This window comes from Anas acuta, chromosome 12, assembly GCF_963932015.1.
Source record: "Anas acuta chromosome 12, bAnaAcu1.1, whole genome shotgun sequence".
Taxonomy (NCBI): Eukaryota; Metazoa; Chordata; class Aves; order Anseriformes; family Anatidae; genus Anas; species Anas acuta.
The window spans coordinates 20,285,489-20,295,482 of record NC_088990.1 but is presented as its reverse complement, the minus strand read 5'-3'; the positions used below and the strand labels follow the sequence as shown (position 1 = coordinate 20,295,482).

General features: G+C 36.2%; 1 long non-coding RNA gene across 5 annotated transcripts in view; it reads right to left on the bottom strand.

Annotated features, from left to right (window-relative positions):
• Positions 1–303: 303 nt before the first annotated feature.
• The window catches only part of LOC137863147 (uncharacterized), a 46,329-nt gene continuing 36,638 nt past the window's right edge, over positions 304–9,994 (bottom strand). For 2 of the 5 annotated variants that reach the window (XR_011100723.1, XR_011100722.1), the window contains exons 4-6: positions 7,361–7,447; positions 6,432–6,506; positions 4,573–5,811 (exon numbers count right to left, since the gene is read on the bottom strand). This is a non-coding gene — a long non-coding RNA (uncharacterized lncRNA). Of the gene's footprint in view, positions 4,526–4,572; positions 5,812–5,874; positions 5,943–6,431; positions 6,507–7,360; positions 7,448–9,994 lie in introns of those variants that run through there. The other 3 variants (XR_011100726.1, XR_011100724.1, XR_011100725.1) reach the window with 2 other exon arrangements.

Below are 9,994 nucleotides of genomic sequence, written 5' to 3'. Positions count from 1 at the left end.
CAATGGGATCCTGGCATGCATTAAAAGGAGTGTGGCCAGCAGGTCAAGGGAGGCGATCCTCCCCCTCTACTCTGCCCTGGTCAGGCCTCACCTGGAGTACTGTGTCCAGTTCTGGGCTCCCCAGTACAAGAAAGACAGGGATCTCCTGGAAAGAGTCCAGTGGAGGGCCACAAAGAAGATACGGGGCCTGGAGCATCTTCCCTATTAAGAAAGGCTGAGAACAGACCTGGGTCTGTTCAGCCTGGAGAAGACTGAGAGGGGATCTCCTCAATGTATATAAATATCTGAGGGGTGGAGGACAGAAGGATGTAGCCAACCTCTTCTCAGTGGTTTGTGGGGATGGGACAAGAGGCAATGGCTGCAAGTTAGAGCACAGGAAGTTCCGCACTGACATGCAAAAGAACTTCTTCACGGTGAGAGTGACAGAGCATTGGAACAGGCTGCCCAGGGAGGTTGTGGAGTCTCCTTCTCTGGAGATATTCTGTCTGGACGCCTACCTGGGCAGCCTGCTCTGAGGAACCTGCTTTGGCAGGGGGGTTGGACCCGATGATCTTTCGAGGTCCCTTCCAACCCCTACAGTTCTGTGATTCTGTTTCCTGCCCATGCTTTTACATGCCTAACTTCTATACCCTGCTTTTGCCAGAAAACTAGTTTTGGAATAACAGAATCTTTGTCAACCTGGGTATGAAGTGGAGACTGCAGAGTCCTACAAATGCATATGGGGCTGCCAAACAACATCTCTTCAGTTGGGCAAATATGGAGAAATTGTTCTGTTCGTTTAAATAAAAAGGGAAGAAGAAGAAATATGTCAAATTCCCCAGTGACTTCTCACAACCTTTATTGCTTTAGTAGGAATACAGACTACACTGTATCATCTGAACATTATTAAAAGATGCAGACCACACAAATAGTTCAACAATACTTCCTTGGGAGAAAATATTATTGCTCCCAGTACTAGTCCATTTGACCATATGTGTTGGGAGTTTAAGGAAATGTTTTTCCCTCTTTAGGAAAAGACGAGATCATTTCATTAATCCAAAATAATACAATATTTTACTTGGAGACACATTTTGTCATCACTTGCACAATGTTTTGTTAAAATATACCCAAGTATACTCTAAGCAAATGAATGTACCAATATGAATTTCTCTTACCAAGACAAAACCCAATGTAGTAATAATACAAGAGTCTGTCTATCTCACAGGGGATTAATTTTTGGTTAGGTTATCATTTTAGGAAGTTGTAATCAAAACTTTAAAACTTGTACAAAATTTGTCTGATATTAATAAAAGAAAATAGATCTGGAAACTCAGGCATGAAAAAGATGATACTTTGGATGACACATTCCAAGTCAGTGATGTCAGAAGGAGGCAGTAAGAAAGATCTTTTAAGATACAGCGCAAAATTTGGCTATAGAATGATTCACTAACTGAAATGGACTTCTTTCACTCTTTTATTCCTTTAAGACCAAGCTCCTGTACCAAATGGGAAAAAAAATTGCTTTTCTTGAGCTAATAGACATTTCTAATGTTACTCACTTTGTATGGTAGCTTTGAAGGTCATGAACTCTTGAAAAGATGTGCTACATGCATCCTTTTCTGTTAACATTTATATTACTTTTTTTTTTCATTCTATCATTGTTTTTAAAGGGAGTTAATGTGAAAAGACTTGATCTTGTTTATGAGGAAAATGTTATTCAACATAATCAAAACCTTGCTATATGATTCATTTTCATTTCATACATGCATTTCAACACAGATAATGACATCTGGAGTTATGCAGTATATACAGGCCCTGACTCAAAAGCTTTTGAAAACAGTCTATGTTAATTTCAATTGGCACTGGATTGGATTGCTAACCTATATCATATTGGCTCTTTATTGCACATATAATTAGTATCAGAAGTTTGTTGTTAACAAGAGGTATACAATGATTCACCAAGGAACTTGAAAAGTTGAATTTTAAATCTTTCAATGAGTTGGAAAACAACGTGATATATTAGCAACCCTAGCTTACCACTGTCTGCTACTTTTCAATGTTAAGCCACATTACCTTTTGGAGCTCATTTCATTTCTGTGTAATTATTTGTAATATTTAAATGCCAAACTGACTACAACAAAGATCAATGTATTCCCTTGTACATTCTATATAAATTCCAGCCATGGTCATCATCTTCCTTGATTAAAAGTGTGGCTATTTTATTTATTTATTTTTTAACATTGGTGCAGGATGGGATGCTGTTTTGGGGAAAGGTTCTAGAAATCAGACCCTATCTTCTTGTTACGGAACAACACGATCATGATGGATTTCTACAGCATCTGGCTTTTCTTTATATCATGACTGACCGTTCAGAAGTTCTCAATTCAAAGTTGTCATGGCTACTCATATATCCTTCTGAAATTAGTAGGATTACTCACGTGAGTAAATAGAACCAGATTTGGCCCTTACCTTATACCAATAGAAATAACCTTTTCCTGTAAAATAGTACTGATCATTGAAGTCAGTCAGTTGTAAAAACCATCATGTTCTTACTGCACCAAATTTGGCTTGGTATGTGTCAGACATAGTATACTTGATGCTTCAGAGAAAAAGAACAAACCCCATCATGCCTTGCTCTGCCCTCCCAAAGATTAAATGAGAAAAATGAAGTCCTATGCTACATTCCTTAAAAAATGACATGAATATGCTTCTCCTTACAAACACTTCCTTAGCCAAACAGTAATTCCAGCCTGCCAACATTTGTTTAGCATGAATGTACTTTGGTTTAATGCTACCTGCAGGCAGATACAGATTCCTGTCAATCTTAACTCGCCATGACAACAGAAATTAAAGCTTACTTTCTATTACATCCAGAATAAAAATAACTGAAAAGGTCTGTCTGTCTAAATAAATATCTTGCATTTAGTCAGTCACAGCCATCGTAAGGGCAAATCTAATTTTTCATATATTTCACAGCTGACTCCCATATTAACTGCATATCTATTTCCTTTTCAGTTCCCCAGAATAAGGGGTCAAAGGATGTAGGAAGGTATACAGGCTACTGCTACTACAGAGACTATGCAGGACCTAGCTTAACGCTGTCATATCAGGGTTGAAATCCATTTCATATTCTGAGGCTAAATGCCTGCTTGCTTCAATAGAAGAACACTATGCCCTTATAAGCAATGATGCCCTACCTTTCCTGACCTTGGGAGAGAAATGAAAGTGTCAAACCATTTGACATTTCTAGTACTTGCACTACTTCAAGTCCTTATAAGCATCACATGCAGCTCACCTATTTCTACTTACCATAGCACCTTCGTTCAACACATTGTTGAGTCCATAAACTATCTGACACTTGAAGTTACATTTCTTAAAGTACCTTTTAGTAGCTCAGCAGATGTGCCGACTCTCAGTAATGTATTCTTTAAAAAACACAAGTTCAAAGTGCAACATTGATTTTCGTGTAAAGTTTTTGTAAATATGTTTTTGCCCTATTTCAGTATTCGAAACATGCAAGAAACTCAGTTCACATTATCATATGGACTATGAGTAATGGTTTTTCATGGATTGGTTAAACTCACTAAAAAAATCTCTGCTTTCATACAATACATTTAATTTTATAATCAAAAAATTTTAAGTGGTGTTGAAACTCGCCTTCATTACCAAAATTCTTCTAATGACGTGATCAATAGCCCCATAATCTAAATCATCCTTTCATTCAAACTGAAAATATTCTTTGTCAGGAGAAATAGCTTTAATAATTTCAAGATGTTATTGGAATAAATGCTACTGGCTTGAGTAGCCATTATACTTGGCAAGTCTGTGTAACCAGTGTTCACCACGCCCTGATGAGAAAGAAAAATAAATAGTTGTCAAAGCTTTCATGTATTATCTTGGAAAAATTTCACATGTCCTCCACAGATCTGATGCCTGTTTTATACATGCTAGTAAATCAGATTTGCATATTACTGTAGACATGAGTTACTAAAGCTTTGTTTTACAAGTTAAGGTTCTGTTTAAAACGAATAGCTTACTCTGATGCATGACCAAAGAAAGCCAGCAATTTTGTCAGGAAGCCAGAGACCAAATGAGCTGGGAGGCCAGTCAGGGAACTAGTCACAAAACCATATGGTCCTTATTTTTAGGATAAGAAATCAACTACTACTTCAAATTTGAAAACACCTCACGATTGTCTGATAAGAATCACATTGCACAATGTGTTTCCCAGATTAACTGTACTCCAGTCAACCCCAAGGAAGAAGATATAGGTACCTTCATATTTAAAGTCTTTGCAAGTATATCTGGATGAAGATCATGTTTCTTTAACATCCTTTTGTATTATTATGAATGTACACCGTCAAAAAACACTGAAGAATTCTAATGCCATGCTCTGAAAACAACTTACACTGAATTCTGATCTTGAACAGGATACTCTAAATGATTATTTCTTTTTATTGCATCATTCCACGATAGCCATCTGGACATTGCAGTTGCAAGTTCATCCCATATGCAGCCACATGTGTTCATACATGTGCACACACATCTTAAAGGAAGTCATAACAATATCATGATAAGTAAGTATGGCAACCACAGAAGTCAAAACAATGTAAAATTGAAAAGGCTTTGGTTGGAATGTTCTTTTCATCTAGATTGCCAGAATAGGCCGGTATGTATATCTGCTATCTGAAGGAAAATAGACAATGAATGCTGCAAGTATTCTGCTATTGCTTTATGCCCCACTTCCCAAGTTGGTTCCTAATGGAAGATGCCTTACCTTTTCCTCCTCAGGAAAATTAGTGCACACAGCATTTTTAGTTGCTTTAAGTAATGGCTCTTTACAAAGGAAAAGAGATGACAGTACTACAAAGAAGAAAAAGTGAAGCACTGCAGCTATTACCAATGAGAGTAAAGCAGAGAATAAAAGGAGTGTAGAAGATTTTTCCTCATTATGCACGATAGTATTTGGCTTATTTTCATGCTGGAATCCCACAGCTTGGGTAAATTTTCCCACTATGTAAGCTGGATATTTAAACTATAGAGCAAGCCATTGAGCCATATGGCATACAAGCAGAAGACCACCTGTGTGCCTAAAAAGCCCAGTGCTATACCAACACCAGAGCAACATGACACATGAAGTCCAGGCAGAAAAATCTAAGCAGCACACATGGGGAGAAGATGCAAGCAATATCCAAACTGTTGATTATATGTCAATGATGTCAACGATGAATGTCAACAGAAACAACCTGACCCAGAACAACATACTTGGAAATGGTTCAGTAAGAGAAATACTTAAGCTTGGAAAAATCTACATGAAAACTAAGAACTTCAAATTTTAAACAGAAAAATAACAGAAATATTTCTTTCCCCCAGAGGAAAAGACAAAACTGGCCATTTTCCATTAAATTAAACAGCGATAGCAAATTTCTCATCAGTTCTGCAAACTGTAGAGTTGGGAATTATGCAAACTTCACTATCTTTAATCAAACCCAAGCATTAATGATTTAAAACTCTTTTGACAATCAATTTAGCACAAAACCCTGGAGATGCAAAATCAAGGGACAATGGTAGGCCCTTCTAGAACATCACTGTAAGCCAGCAAGTTTATTAACAGCTTTGATTTCATCAGTTTCATTATATTTGCCATTCTTCAGGTTTTAACTGTATGAACCAGAGCATTACAGAAAAAATAATCTTCCATTTAAAAAGAAAAATATCGCTGTAACTAAGTTGGAAATGTGACCCCTGAAGAGATAATGACAGAAAAGTTTAAGATTGATTACATCTTCACATTTTTTTTGAAAACAGTCTCACATTTTGGACAGCATTGTTCTGGAAAAAAAAAAGCAAAATGAAAATTGTTTAGACAATATTTCAATAGACAAATAATCATACCTTTATATCATGTCACCAATATATATATGACATGACTTTTCCGATTCACATCTGAACTTCATCTTCATCTAGAAACAATAATCTTGAGTTGAAATTTATCATTTATATTATAAAACTGTAAAACAGTGACACTGAACAATATCTTCTAAAAATTTACTCTTTTCTCTATTTGGAAGTGGACAGCTCAAAAGTCTTATTAATAAAGCTCTAGGGATGAATTTATGGGCATTTTTGGTATTATTGTTAAAGATGATGTTACCATGCTTATAAAAGTCACAATGCATAAAACATTCAAAGATGGAATGTTGGTGTCTGGGTAATATTCCAATTTGTGGTTTCATTACTTATGAAAGAAAAAAACTCTGCTTTAGTACTCCACAACACATAGGTAAGAATTCCTTAACAGATCTACTGTGTCTTCATGGAAAAAGACTGTCTTAATTACTATAACAGATTACTTGTATTCCCCCTGCATGTCAGTTATTTCTAAATGCTGCAGTGCAATCTACGCACATTACACATGTAAAGTTATCCAGGATAAGTCATTTCTGCTGTACCTCCAGCCTTAGCTCCACAGTTACTCATTGCTCTTTCATCCTCGTAGTGATTAGATTTGGAGCTTTCCTCCCCACCTGCATATTTAAGAAAGAATTATTAATCTTGTTTGGTTTACTAACTAGAAACAAAGAAAATGATTGAGTAGATATATAATACTTCTGATGCTTCCAGAAAAAAAAAAAAAATCATATTGCATATGAATATCTAGATAAGTGCTAATTTCACTACGCGTATTATATTGGCAGGGACAGACATACGTTTAAGCTCTTCAATAGTTATAAGCAATATCTAATGTGGTATAAGAGCTGTACTAATATCAATATCCAAGTCTTTATACTGTTTGATAAATAATACCAGTTCTGCTTCGATATATTCTTGAGGCTTTTTTTTTTTTTTCTTGACTCCTGCTGCTGGGAAGATGTTCTTAGAAGCAGGCAATCCATGCCAGGGGCAATCCTGAGTGACTGCAGCCCAGGGATGACTGCTGCTGAGGCAGGGACAGCCGCAAGGAGCTATGGCATGTGGGTGACCCTAGTAGACAGAACATGTTACACACAACTCCATAGTCAAAGGAAATGAGAAGGACCAAGGATAAATGTGTGGAAAAAGAGGGAACTTGAGATTAGGAAGGAGACAGGAGGAAGGAGGTGTTTGGCTAAAGCTGAGCCTGGGAATTCAGGAAGAAACATATTCCAGTGTTTAATTATGTTTTCTTTCTTCTGAATATCCAAATCAGTGATCAGAAATGTATGATAATTCATAATAAATCAAGTAAAAATTCTAAGTCACAACTCCTGAGTGCAATACATTAGATAAACCTCAAAAAATTGTTTTCAAAGGATATCCTTCAGTGCAAATGAGAGCAGAACTTTGACCATAATATTTTAGTGTTAAACATTATTTTAGATTATAAGCCATATTTTCTTACTCTGCCTACTATCAGATCCTCTAACACCCCTTGCTTTGTAACTTCTGCTGCATCCAGCCCAGTAATGTCACTGGTGATTATCAGCATCTAAAGAGATCAAACAGATAGTAAAGTGTATTCAATGATCACTTCCTCCATCACTTGTTGTGTCTGCAATATGCCTTATCTTCAAAAGCACTTGAACTTTAAAAGAGCATCAGTGGCTACAAACTATATATATTATTTTTACTTCCCTGAAGTACTATAAAAACGTATCTCAATAATGCAGCACAGTTAAACAGGTGAGTTAGGTAATAAGAGCAAGTGGTCATTCATATAAACCGTGCTATATGTAGAAAATAGATAAGGTAGAAATAAGTTGGATAAAAAGTTAAACAAAACATTGCTAGAGTCACTATATCACAGGATATAGATTTTAATATAAACTTTGTTAACAAAAGATGCTAATCCTGATTTGTCCAGGTATCTAACTGTTTTCCTTTACTAAAGCTCTTCTCAGACATGAATTGACAGGTACACTGAGAAGGGTATCAGAATGCAGAGTTCAGCCTTAGAATGAAAAAAAAATAGACTGTTTTAAGATCCTTAAAATCAACGAATGTCCCTCTAAGGCATGATGTGATTTAATGCATTTTTACATTTAAAATTATTGAAATTGATCAAGCACTTGCCAAAAATAAATGAATAAATAAATAAGGCAGAAATAAAAACAGAAATCTAATACATTCACTAGCAAATTTTATTTCCCTCGCATGCACTGTATTAAAGCAGGTGAGAACAGACAGTTTGAGTCCTATACTGTAGTGTCCTGCAAAGCAGAAGAGGATCTTGTACAAGATCCTCCTGGGGACCACCCTAGGAACACTCCAATCCTGAGCCCTTGGGGAAAACTTAAAGGTACTGATCAAAAAAAAAAAAAAAAAATGTATTCAGAGACTTGACTTCAAGATAGTTGGGAGACTTGAGCAACCTTCAAGTTGTAGTCCAGGTTTCCAGCACAAAAACCTACTTTGTAAACATCATCAGTACCAACTGTACCTTCACAGGAGAAAATTGTCCTGCCACCATTATCTCACCAGTAAAATACCTGCCAAAACAGCTGACAGCACTACTGATTTGTAGCTACAACATGTAAAAAGAACATCTTGTAGATAGGTAGTGACACTCTCAGATGAGAAGATTCAAACTACTGTGGCAAAAGCACACGCATGAAATGCCACATACTCCCGAGCTCAGATGCCAGCACACAGATCACAGGAGCAAAGCCAAAACGTCTTGAGATAAAAATGTAAACCAATTAGATAATTAATAGAAGCCTCATAAAATAAACAATAGCTATAATTGACATCTTAAAGCAATAAATCTAGAAACAATACATTCAAACATCAATCCAATTTATACCAATGATTTGAAAATTAAATGCTTGGTGGAAGACAATTGCTGGGAAAAGAATGCATACCAAAGGTGCAGGCTCATAGCATGAAGTGCTTTCTGCAACTGCAATATCTTATTTTTTCTTTCTGCGGATCAGCTAACATGCCTATACTTCACTGTCAGCACGCTTGCACAGAACATGGACAGTGCACAGATCTGCTCCCAGCTATTCCAGGAATTCGCAGCATAGATTCCCCTGCTAAAGTAACCAGTTGATGATTATATGAACTTTACATGAACTAGGAAACAGGGTAAACCTTCCAGTTACCTTCAGAAGGAAGTAAACCTTCGAAATATAAGTTGCATTCATATTTATGTGCTTCTTAAGCACTCCTCTACTACTTATTCCTCCCAATAAGCTATTGCTCAAAAGCCTTCTCAATTTATTGTTTGTTCAGAGAACAGGAGGTGGCCCAGAAGACATTCTTGAAAATATTCTTGAAAATGTTTTGCATAAACTTTCTGTATCTATATGGACCACACTAGAATAAAGATAATATATTAAAAAAGAGAAAAAAGAATATATATCTTTGTTACAGCAGGTTCTCTTTTTTTGTTAGCAGCATCTAAGGCTTGGTTTGGCTTGTTTGGTTTTGATTTACTAGGGAATTAATGAAAGAACCACTGATTTTTTCCAAATTGCTACAGATATTTGTTAATGAGAAAGGGAAGGTTGTTGTATTAAGTTTGTTTTGCTTCCACCTTTTTTTTTTTTTCTTTCCCCTCAAAAAACGTTTTTCAGGCTAGTTAACTATGGGTTTCTTAGAGCATTACAGCATTTGGCCAAAGAACTTCTGCGTAGCAAAATTCAACAGTCAGAAAACTTTTCCATCTTCATAGCTTCCCTATTTAAAACATTTTTTCTTACCTCCTTCAAAATTTAAAATAAAACTAAGCTCTAGCACATTGTAAAATCCTCTTTAATCTAAAAGTGATACTTTTTATAACTGATATAAACAACTGATATAATGTCACTGGTCTAAATGTTACTGCAAGGTTCATCCAGTGCAACTCTTGTCTATCTGGATATGGATGGCAAAACAGTTGGTCCATTATCAGTAGCACCAGGCAAGATGGGCAGTTGATCTGGGAATTCCTATGCAACTCTACAAAATAAGTAATTTTTAGCTTACTTACAAAAAGGAGCAATAATCTATCCCCAGTGCAGTTAATGGCAAAATTTCCACTGGCTTCACTGAA